The sequence below is a fragment of the Nicotiana attenuata genome, chromosome 6, assembly GCF_001879085.1.
Source record: "Nicotiana attenuata strain UT chromosome 6, NIATTr2, whole genome shotgun sequence".
Classification (NCBI taxonomy): Eukaryota; Viridiplantae; Streptophyta; class Magnoliopsida; order Solanales; family Solanaceae; genus Nicotiana; species Nicotiana attenuata.
In genome coordinates this window covers 79747061-79759959 of record NC_031994.1, presented here as the reverse complement: position 1 = coordinate 79759959, position 12899 = coordinate 79747061, and the positions used below count along the sequence as shown (strand labels likewise).

Sequence of the window (12899 nt, the reverse complement as noted above, 5' to 3'; positions counted from 1 at the left end):
GCGAATATGTCCTCATATTCTCATAGAAACTCTGTGTATTCTTCCTTTTCTGATGGTGATAAGTGAATGCTGATTCGTGTTTCTTTGACGTTTTCTGCATCTCCCAGGTTAACAATCTCAGTCTCGTCCAGGTTGGACTTAGGTCTGTTCTCAAAATTCTCAACTTCTTTAACGATCTCTTCCGATATATCATCTTCCTCTGAATCTATGTCCGTTTGTTGCATTATCTCGTTGCATGTCACAGTCATTGGTTCATCAAGATAAGTAATAGTAATGTTATATAAGTAAAGTAATGAGAAAAAATAATAAGAGTAAGATTTATAAGAAAACCGAAATGCTTTGATAAATTCCATAACTGTTTTTGAACATTGGAGCTCTTTCTTGCAAAATAAAATAAAAAAAAGTGAAAGGAAAGTAAACTAGTAAAATAAAATAGTGCATGATGTTTGTTCAGCCTTGCTACCCCGAGGCTCGCCGGGCTCTGGTGGTTCTGATTGTCCAGTTATTGAGGTATTCTCCTCTGCTTACAGCCTGTATGGAAGGGCCTTCCTCCCCCTCCTCCTCGAAAACGACACAACAATCCATATTATCGTCTTCCAAGAACAAATTCCTGACTGCTGCCAGTGCTTCCTCTTCTTCTGACTCCTAGATAACTTCGGCCGGTTGGAAAGTCTGCTCCAAGCGGGGTATTGGCTACTCCAATGGGTAGTAAGGATCGCGCCATGGTGGCGACCAGTCGTTGAACTCTTTCCAGGTATACTCATACCCTAATCCGAAGGTGGTGCCATGTTTCTTGAGCTTGATGGGCTTAGTGATTCCTTGGAGATTCTTGCCAAGTCCCTTGCTAGGTTCATATCCGCTCCAGTTTAGTATGCTTTCAATTTTGTTGTCCCACCATTTATCCTTATCAACGGCGTTGACTCGCTCGATGTGGTGGTAAGTTTCCCCGCCTATCCTTCTTCTGCCTCCTATTGCTGGGACAGTCTGGCGACTGTATATGGGATTGCTACCGTCGCCGTGAATGATCACCTCTTGGTGGTTCCACTCAAACTTCACTACCTGATGTAGTGCTGATGCCACAGCCCCAGCGGCATGAATCCACGGTCATCCCAACAACAAATTGTAAGATGCTGGCACGTCTATCACTTGAAAGTCAACATCGAACCAAGTAGGACCCATTTGCAAACACAAGCTAATTTCCCAAATGGTGGACCTTTGAGAACCGTCGAAAGCTTTGACGTTGATGGCCCCGTCCTTGATTTCATGCAGCCCCTTTCCTAATGTCCTGAGTGTCACCAACGGACAAATGTTGAGACTGGACCCTCCATCGACCAGGATCCTAGTGATAAAATAATCTTCGCACTGCACGGTGATGTGCAATGCCTTGTTGTGACTCAACCCCTCTGGCGGCAGCTCATCTTCATGAAAAGTGATCTTGTGACTTTCCAGTACCTGGCCTACCATGTTTGCCATCTCTCTGCCGATGATGTTACTTGGTATATATGCCTCACTCAACACTCTTAGCAAGGCATTCTTGTGTGCATCGGAACTTTGTAGCAAAGCAAGGATAGAAATCTGTGCTGGTGTTTTGTTCAGTTAATCAATGACTGAGTATTCTTTGGCTTGTATCTTTCTCCAGAGGTCGTCGGGCCCAGTTTCAGTAATGGTTGGCCGACTAGAGGCCTGCTTGCTTGACTCAGCCAAATGTTCCGGGGTATAAACCCTGCCGGTTCTTGTCATACGCTGTGCCGCAACGGCTTCCCCGAACTTGACCTTCCCCTTTCTTCTGGCTTCGGCTGTGTAGTCCCATGGTATAGCCTTTGTATGGAATGGTGTTATGGCTGACATTGCCACTGGAATTGGCGTGGCTATCTTTACCCCAAACGGAGCAGGCCCCTTAGGCGGTAAAACTGCAACTTCAAAGGGTGTAGGTGAGTTTGCTGGCGACATAAACTCAACTTCAATCGGCGTTGGCGTCTTTGCAAAGGATGGTGCTTCAAACTCGAGTGGCATGGACATGTCTACCTCGACGTCCCCAGAGGGCTGAATCTGGACCACAATCGGATTAAGGGTGACTACTGGCTTCTTTGGATCATCGCCTTCTGTGATTAAACCAATTGATCCCTTGGGGTCCCAGTCGTCCTCTATCTCGATCATGTGAACACCTCCGCCCTTGTGGTCTGGCAGAGGGTTATTGCGGACATTCGGAGCAGGTTCCTTTGCTACAATGATCTAGTTATCAATCAAAGTCTGGATCTTATCCTTCAAAGAGCGGCATTCATCAATGGTATGTCCTTTCATGCCAGAATGGTATGCACGGGATTTATTTGGATTGACCCACTGAGAAGGGTTTTCAGGTGTTATAGCAGGGATAGGGGTGACATAACCAGCAGCTTTGAGCCTTTCGTATAGCTGGTCAATTGGTTCAGCAATGGCGATATACTGTTTGGGAGGTCTGCGGTCAAAATTTGGTCGAGGTCTAGGGAAGTTTTGATGTGGGGGAGGTGATTGATAGTGGGATGGTTGGGTGTTGTAGGCTTGGTAAACATGTGCTGGTTGGGAGTATTTAGGTGAAGTGGGCTGATATGCGGGAGGTGGAGCTGACTGATAAGTGGGTGGGGGAGTATGGTAAGAGGGTGAGGATGCTTGGTAATTTGGAGTGGGTTGATATGTGGGTGGAGGCATTGGATAGGTTTGGTATTTGATAGGAGATTTGGTCCTCTGTGCAACCATTACAGCACCTGCGTCCCTTTTCTTAGACGTACCACCAGATTGTAAAGCCTTATTGGTAGCCTGCAAGGCTTCAAAGTTCGTAACCATACCACCCTGATGCCTTCCATGATCCTTTCTCCTAGCTTGGTGATATCAGAAAATTTATGATTCTCGATCAGCATCGGTCTCTCATAATACTGTGGGTCTTGGGCCCGAACGAAGAATTTGTTCATTTGCTCTTCTTCCAAAGCAGGCCTAACCTTAGCATCTTCTGATCTCCATCGAGTAGCATACTCACAGAAGGTCTCTGTGGGTTTCTTCTTCAAGTTTTGAATATAGAACACATCTGGTGCATTCTCTGTGTTGAACCTGAACCTGTCCATAAAATCAGACGCCATGCTTACCCAGCTTGACCACTTATTCAGATCTTGTCTAATGTACCAAGATAAGGCGTCTCCCTTCAAGCTCCTCATGAAAAACTTCATGCGGATTTTCTCGTCTCTTCCCACTTCGACCAGCTTGTCACAGTATGTTCTTAAGTCGACCCTTGGATCCCCTGTACCATCAAACATCTCGAATTTGGGAGGTTTGTACCCCTCGGACAATTCGACATCGGGCTGTATGTAAAGATCTTCATAGTTTAGCCCCTCAATTCTCTTACTACCTTCAATGCCTTGAATTCTGCTAGTCAACTTTTTAAGCTTTTTGGCCAGATTTCTGATGAGCACGTCCTTAGAGTTGGACTCGGGTGTGCTTGAGATGGGCTGGGTGGAGTGTGCCACAGTCTCCACGTGGATGGGGGTATTATGTTGGGTGTGGCAGTGGTCATTTGTGGAGTTCTGGGGTTCTGGGATGAGCAGCGGGGTGTTATTTGAGGTATGGCAGGTATTGCAGTGGTGGTGAGGAATGGGATGGTTTTGTTGCTTTGGGATGTTTCGCGGAGGTACAGGATTCTGAGTTTTTGGGAAAGTAACCTCTTGAGTGGTGAGGGAAAATGACAGATTTGCCAGATTTCGGACTTGATCAAGTTCTTCCTGAAACTTCAACAACTTTTGTTCTAGTTGGGATGCATTTTCCTTGGGGACTAGAGTACCATGAGTGACCTCTACCCGTTCAGCTGAGTTGTTCGAATCTTCCATTTTTCCTTTGTTTCTGTGTCTGACAGGACTGGGAGGAGGAGTAGGTGGAGGGCCCCTGGATCTCGTAAAATATGATGATGTTGCCAGAGTTCACGAACTAACCTTTGGGGAGGGGAATAAACAAAAAGTAAAAACAAAAGGTAACAAGTCAGTGAAGATTATAACAAAATGTTGCAATATTTAAACACATAGTGTAGAAAAATAAAGCGTATCCTAATTTGGGGAACCTCTTTATGTCCGAGGTAGGCCTAGCGACAAGTTGATTTGGAGAACTTAGAATGCTAAATGCCTCATTTTATTGATAAAAAATAGACGAATCCCAAAACGACACTAAATATGCAAAAAAATAAAAATCACTAATGGACATTGGCCTTATTACATTTTATATAACAAAAAGATAATGTCCTATCTACTTGGTCCCTGAAGGACCCTCCCCAGACTCGGCATCCTTGGCTCCGTCGAACAACTTCCCCAGCTCGCGAAGTCCCAGTAGCAGGAAGGCTCTGGCTAGATGTCCGCCTTCGTTTTCCTCAGCATTTTGGCAGTCTTCAACCCTCTTCAGAAATGATTTTGGTCACTAGAGTGTAAATCTTTTCACCAGCTTAGCAATCTTGGGTGGGTGTTGGTGACCATGCCGAATCTGGGGTCTTCGTGCCTCATTATCTGCAAGACAGAAGGGTTAGACCCTTACCCCCACCAGACTCGACTATTAAATATCAATAATTGGCATAAAAGCATTTAGTTCTCCAACGAAATGCACAAAACATGGTAGTATCCGTTTGGGTTTTAGGGAAACCAAGTGGACTTTGGACAAGGCTATCTTAAGGAGTCATTATGCGGACAACATAATTAACTCGACTAGGTTTGACCATGATGCATGCACAATTTAAATAGAAAGGGTTTCTATGGGGTTTTAGACTTGTACCCTTGAGCGGACAACTCAAGAGGGAAAGGCGTGGAACCGTCGACTACACCGTTGATCGACTTGTTTTACTGCAAATATGCCTTTTCCGGATTTAAGGGGTGATAATATCGGAAGAGCGCAAGCACTCATTATAAGTGTTGCTATGGTATTTTGTTTGGCACGAGTGAAATATGATGTTGAAAACATTCTTATGCGATAATTAAAACAAGTTGTCACGTATTTGCACGTTCATAAAATAATAATTACAATAATTTAAAACAGTAATAAAGGAATGCAGTAAAGGAAGGCAGTAAAAGAAATGAGGGAAAGAAACAAAAGACAAGTCCGTTTTGTAGTAGGAGAAGGAATTAAACGCTTAAAGGATTAAACAAATAAAGGCATATAAGAAATGTAAAGTCACAATAATAGCTTGAAATGGTAAAAGCCTAAAAGAAAATCCCCAGCAGAGTCGCCATGCTGTCGTGCCCCCTTTTCCTCGCGAAATTGGGTTTATGACATTTGGGAAGACAACTCGTTCCCTTTTGGGAATTGGGTTTTGAATTGAAGAGTCGCCACCTAATGATTAAAGTGTATTAAGACACTAAGAAGGGTTTGAGTCTAGCAACCTGAGATTGGGTAAGGGCTTGAAATTATCCCAAGGGGAAGGTGTTAGGCACCCTCAGAATCCACTAGTGTGGTTCCCGGCCAAACTATTGTTGTGACTTTAGATACAAGTAACACATAGGCAAGTAAAAGCTTCAAATAAGAGGGGATTTTCACGTAATAGTTACAAATAAACAAAGTTAGAAAGAACGAAAGGAATACTGATTTTCTTAGAAGAAATGGTTTACAAAAAGATGTAAAAGAAACAAAGAAACAAAGGGAAGGAGGGTCCTAGGTTTATTAATAATATGGATCACCCCACACAACATCCGGTAATCACTCCTCAGTGAGGGGCTACACGTGATGTTATCGCGTGGTCATCATATACCATATCTACCCTTTCCCACCTCGTTAAGGTATTCAAGTGCGGAATGGTCTCGTTTACTTATTGCATGCCATTACCCGCCCCAATCCTATCAGCCCCAGAGGTACTTGGGACTACTAATCCTAAAGGGAGGAGATATTGGGCTTATTTGTGGTTGAAAAGGTAAAATTCTAAGGCGACAGGCAAAAACACATATAGCAAATTTGGGGAAAGCATATAAACAAATAAAGGCTCAAATACACCCCCTTTAAACAGAGAAAGCAAGTAGTTAGCATGACTTACACATATTGTTTAAGGTCTAATTGAAACTTAAAAGGTTGAGGCAGACTGATTTATTACATAGTTCAGGTAAGAAACCCGAATTAGGCCTGCCTGCTGGTTGTAGCTGATAAAAAATCTGATCCAGCTTATAAAATTTATCCTATGGTTTGCCTAAGTGTTGGTCGAAGATCCTATAGGCATGATATATACTGATTTCAGAAACAATGAATTAAACTGAATACATACTAATTTAAGAAAAAGTTGTCAGTTTATTAAAGAAAGGCGAGTTTTAGCAAAAGATCATAAATTTTGCGACTGGCAGTGCATTATTATTGCTGGTTTTAGACTTATAAGCGAGTGAGGCGATTCTGATTTGGTTGAAGCTCCTATAGGCATGCTTTCTATGCTTTTTTTTGACTTTAGAACACTTTTACAGACATAGAGAAATGCAGAAATCCTACAAACATGATATATAGGTGTTGTATTTTATATGAACATGATATCTAATTCTAGTTGGTTATTTAAGACCTATAAACATGTTTGCCTAATGAAAATGGATATGCAAGATTCAAAAAGACCTATAGGCGTATTTTCTATTTGCATATGAAGAATTCAGATTTCGAATAATTGTAGACATGGCATCCATATGAGAGAATGCAGGATCCCTATAGACATGGTATCTATATATCAGAGAATGCAGAAATTCAGAAACTCCTATAGACATGGTATCTATATATGAGAGTGCAGGATTTCTAAAGACATGGCATTTATATATGAGAGAATGCATAAATTCAGAAACTCCTATAGACACGTTATCTACCCTTCGCATACATGGTTACCCCTCCCTTCTCACTAGCCATCCCCAAGAGTTTTATTACAAAGTTATTACAGCCCAGAAAAAGTAATGTAAAGAAAAAAATACATCAGAATTTTTAAAAAGGTACAAAAAAGGAGAGCCTGATTCAGACTTACTGTCTGAAGTATGAAGTAAACCAACTCCAAGAGATCATATTTCAAAGCCTTTCTCCTATTTGGGGTGTGTCAAAGTTCCCTAAGAGTCGCACATGAACTCCGGGCAATGCTTACACCCAAATGCATTACCACGTTAAGACATAGTACAGTGTGGAAGGGCAAGCCTTCAAGTGTCCAAGTTCAGAGGGAACTCAACGTCCCAAGGCAAGGCTCACAAGAGGGAGGGGGGGGGGCAGAACTTAGGGACTAAGAGAGAGTGCAAGTGCAGAAGTGGAATTCTGAAAGGGGAAAGGGAAAGGGAAATAGCTTAAATCAGTACGCATAAGGGTATAGGGAATGGGGAGTTGCAAGAGGCAAAAGCAGGCTGGTGGGCATACCCGGGAATGGGGAGTTGCAAGAGGCAAAAGCAGGTTGGTGGGCATTACCCAGCAATGGGAGATGCTGGCACACCCTCAGGCTTGTTAACACTATTGTTTAGAGGTTAAGATCCCCATAGATCAAACTTAATTCATGGACAACAACTTACATTGCCATGACTCAAGTCATAACTCAAAACATATAGGGGTAATAGGGGAATGGGGGTTCATAACAAACAAACAGAAGGAAATTAGCATGCCAATTTAAGTGTTGAGATATACAGAAACAGCAAGCAAACATGGACACAAAAGCAGTAAATGCACATTGTTGTGGTGCTAAAAATTAAATCCGGACATACCAGTTTCAGTGAAACCAAACAAAGGAAAGCAGTAGGTCTTGTAAACAGGCCACAGTACAGACAAGAAGAGAATATTATTGTGAGAGTATGAGTTCAGAAGATTTCTGAATTGTGTGTGTGTTTTGAAGAATTGTCAATCGTGTGTGCTGTGTGTTAAAGAGTCATTCATTTATCACGCAACGTATCTTGTACTAAGTTTAGGCTCCTCCCTCCTAAAAAAGGGGAGCCATTAATACCTTGTAAGGGACTGATGTTGCTCCCACAATTCTACAAAGTGCAATAATACCTTTCTCTCTCTCTTCTTACTAAAACTTATTGGCTCTCTCTCTAGTACCGAGGATACCTCGATATCCTTTGCCTCTATATGTGTTCTTCATCTTTATATGTGTTCTTCATCGTACAACTTAGTTTCGGTTATAAATAGCTTCGTTTGATTATATCTCTAGCTGTTATACTACTCTCGATTGTCCCCGATAGCCCGAGCTCGACCTTGAAGCCCCCATCGGCCAAGCTTACATCCGTGAAGTTGGCCCTTCGGTTCGATCATTATCTCGTTTTAGCTCACGCTCCATCGCTAAATTTCATAATACTAGCATCATCTTCTCTAACAACTAGCTCAAGAATAGATCACGTATTTTTAGAGTCCTATTTCATAAATTTAATTTTCGTTACCATTTTCACTGTTAATAGTTTGGCGCCCACCGTGGGGCTAAAAATAGTAGTGATTATTTTCTTGCAGGTTTCATTACACAAACGCATATCATCTTTCACACTTTTTTCTTGTCCAAGATCCTTTGATTTCAGGTAAAAATGTCTGGCTCAGTGAACAGATCTGAGAACGACTGCCTCGAAGATCACGGGGAAAATGGTGTAGCTATCCCGGCTGCCGGAGAACCACTATAGGATCCCGACAACGCACCTAGACCAGTACTAGCGGACGCGGACTCACAAGACGCACAGTAAATCAACGAAACTTCTCACACCGACAGAAGCGTGGGACACAGCGACCGACAGGAAGTCCAAAAAACCCCGGCAGGGAACGAACATGAAGTTAGTCTTCACGTTATTTTTGAAATGTTTCAGGCACAACAACTGGCCATTGCTCAGTTGCAAAGCCATCCGAGAACTCCCAGCACACCAGCATTGGAGATAGCTCCCCCCCGCCGAGCAAATACCTGAAAGATCAAATGATATCGGGTCAACGGCTGACCCCATCATGGTGAAGATGCTGGAGGATCTACCAAAAGGATTGAATCAGGTGAAAAAATGATTGCAGCCAACGATAAAAAAGTCAAGACCTACAACTCTCGAGTGGATCATATCCCGGAAGCACCCCTGGTCCTAAAAGATCTAGATTCGATGAAATTTGTACAGAGGTCGTTCCCCGAGGAAGCGGCCCTGAAGCCCATTCCTAAAAAATTCAGGATGCCGGAACTCCCCAAATACAACGGCACCACTGATCCCAACGAGCACGTCACCCCCTATACCTGCGCTGTAAAAGGCAAAGAAATAAAAAATGATGAAATCGAGTCCGTGTTACTGAAAAAATTTAGAGATACACTCTCGAAGGGGGCCATGATATGGTATCACAACTTGGCTCCCGACTCCATAGATTCATTCGCCATGCTAGTAGACTCCTTCGTAAAGGCGCATGCGGGAGCCATCAAGGTAGCAACGAGGAAGTCCGACGTTTTCAAAATCAAGCAAAGAGAGAATGAGATGTTGCAGGAATTCATGTCCCGCTTCTAAATGGAACGAATAGAACTGCCACCCGTCTCCGACGACTGGGTGGTACAGGCCTTCACCAAAGGCCTGAATGAACGATGCTCAGTGGCCTCGAAGTAACTGAAGTAAAACCTGATCGAATACCCGGTCGAGACTTGGTCGGATGTCCACAACTGGTACAAGTCAAAGACCAAACAAAGAAAGGTACCAGTCGTACCTCGAAGACTGGAGGAACGGCCCGAGACGCAACCTACCTCGCAACGATAGAAGGATAGATCAAGGACAGGACCCTCGAGGACTCATCAACAGAACCAGGTTTGATTGAAATGTAGCACCAGCTAACGCGCCCCACTTATCGTAATACAACTTCTGCGTCGATGTTTCAGACATCGTGTTCGCTATCGGCACGATCAGGGACGCCAAGTGGCCCAAATCAATACAGTCAGACCCTTCGCAGAGAAATTACAACCTAGTATGCGAGTTTCGCAACACGTACGGTCACAGGATTGAGGACTGCCATCAGCTACGAAAGGAGGTGGCTCAATTACTCAACAAAAGGCATCTCCGGGAATTTCTCAGCGATCGGGCCAAAAATCAATTCCGAGAGAGGGAGGCGGCCAAGAAAAACGAGGCAAACGAACCACAACATATCATCCACATGATCATGGGGGGCGCCGATGCCCCGCAGGAACTGGTAGTGAGAAGAACAAAGATATCCATCACCAGGGAAAAGTGGACTCGGGGATATATCCCAGAAGACGCCCTCACGTTCAGCAAAAAAGACACTCAGGCCTTATCTCAACCCCACAACGACGCCTTGGTAATCTCCTTTCTTATAAATTCATTTCAGATAAAACGTGTACTCGTGGATCCACGTAGCTCGGCCAATATCATCAGGGCGAAGGTAATAGAACGACTCGGACGGCTCGAACGAATCGTGCCCACCACCCGGGTCCTTAATGGTTTCAACATGGCTAGCGAAACAACAAAGGGAGAAATCATCCTCCCGGTTACCGTGGCCGGCACAAACCAAGACGCCATGTTCCATGTCATCGAGGGAGATATGAGATATAATGCCTTATTCGGACAACCCTGGATACACTGCATGAGAGCAGTACCATCCACCCTCCATCAGGTGATAAAATTCCCGACAAAGGACGAGATCAAGACCGTATACGGGGAACAGCACGCGGCAAGGGAAATGTTCGCTATACACGACGTAGTGCCAGCGCTCACACTTCCACCCCCAAATGAAACCACGAGCAGACCAGGTCTCGCCCCCGGTCGAACTTGACAAAGCAAAATGGAAAATTCACGCTGCACCTCCGCCCCCGGAAAGTTATAATAGGCTAAGTCCCAAGACGTCGCCTGCGCATGTAACTTTAAGGTACAACCATTCCTTTTCTCATGTTATTTTTTCAAATTCAAGATTAACCCTCGCGCAGACACCCAAATCGGAAGCTGCCTAGACGTTAGTACTGCTACGAAACCCTGAAACCCCAAAGGCGCACCTGTTGCTCTCTTTTCCTTCGACCGAGTTTTTATCCTAAAAAGAAAGGTTTTTATCGGCAAGGTTTTTAATGAGGCAACGTCTGCAAGCCACCAGGAGGGGAACTCCACAAAATTTTTAGAACAAACCCAGCGGCCGTTAAAAAAGAGAGAAGGCATTCCCCCCGAAAAGCGGCCCGCTCGTGTGAATTTTGGAAAACACCAGACAAGGTTTCCTGTAAGAAAACGATGCATTGAAACACCGGTGTATTCAGGCCTCGTCGGCAAAAAGATGTACTATTGTATCAAACAAATCAAAAAATACTTTTCGGAGGAGGGAACTCCTTCCCAAAGTAAAATAACGAGTCTTTCCCTTGAAACATCCCGAAAAATGCAGGAACTGGTGCCAACAGTTCAAAACGCCCCAAACGGCCTCCGGGTCGAGGCTATGAGACCGCAATATTCTTTAGGCAGGACAAACCCGCAAGCAATCAGCCTTGGCTCGATATAGGTCGGGCCAACACAACAAGGTATATTGTGCCAACGGATCAAAAGACGCCTTCTAGCGCTCTGTTCTCCGAACGGGGAAATCACAATGCATTCCCGACAGGGTTGTCTTCACCAAATGCATCCCGAAATACTCGGAGACTTAATGCCTGCAATTGAGCAATCGCATAACTCCAGGACCGGAACTTCGGGCTCGTAAAACCCCAAAAACGCAGCTCCGAGTTCACAAAAAGCGGTCTTCACGCTTAAACAACTTGATGACTCGGAGACTGACGACAATAGCCATACTACATCACCGAATAAACTGTAAGACCTCAAAAGGCATGACCTGTTGTAAGACCTCAATAAGCATGACAAACTATAAGACCTCAACAGGCATGAAAATCCCGAAGTTTAGGCTATACGTCGCATTTGTAAGAATCCCGAAAGGGCATACCCTTGATGTAGACGCCTAAACTATCACTCGGGATCAGAAATGGCTACGGACAAACGCACAAGACTACGGTCAAAACAGCTGATACGGCCAGAATAACGCAACTCGGGGACGCCCGACCATCGCTAAACAAAAATCGCAGGCCACTACTTCGAATGTACTTCGGAAAGAACCGATTAAAATAGGCTTCCTCAACAAGCAAACAACGGGCTATGAACCTTCCGAGGTGCTCGAAATATCACCGATAATGACTTGAAATTGAGGTTCTTTTAGAACCAATGAAGGGTCAGGCAAAAATCTTTCAAAAGACCTTAACGAGCAGAAAACAAGCCTACAAAAAGCCCACGGGCAAAAAACAGCGTAAGAGCCATTGTCGCCAGCTAAGCAAGCCTACGGACCACATATCAAAAGGCCTCTACGACCAAAAAGCATAAGAGCCATTGTCACCAGCCAAATTGACAACTTGAGGATTAAAGTGAGCTTAAATCGTAACTCGATTCGGAGACCGGATCCAAAATAGTTAACTAAACAAGCCTACGGGCCACATATCAAAAGATCTCTACGACGAAAAAGCGTTAGAGCCCTTGTCGCCAGCCAAAACTAACAGCTTAAGGGTCAATTAAAGCACAAATCGCAACGCGACTCGAAGACTGGACCCTAAATAAGTTAAAGCAACCAAATGCCCAAAGGCGAGAAATAAAAGTCGTCATTGCTAACCCAGAAGAGCGCCAATATCGAGGGTAAGTTAAGCTCGAGTCGGATCCCAACTCGAAGACTGAACCCGATAACAAGTAAAGCATACAAGCCTTAGGGCAAGTCCGGGATCGACTCGACCCAATTGAAATTCCGACAAGCGGAAATACAAAATATATATATATATATATATATAAAGTTGCGGGGTTCCCCCTCTTATTGCTACATGCTGACGACAAGGCGCAACCCCAGCCTGCGTAGAATATTGAAAACCGTATCTACATAACAAAGGAGGCAAGAAACGATCATTCCGTTTCTTTCCGGCAGTCATAGCCCAACAGTCTCCTCCTCATCATCCTCAG

The 12899-nt window shown here is 44.2% G+C and overlaps 1 pseudogene; it reads right to left on the bottom strand.

The window, feature by feature from the left end:
- Positions 1-9806, bottom strand: part of LOC109228019 — a 55624-nt pseudogene extending 45818 nt beyond the window's left edge.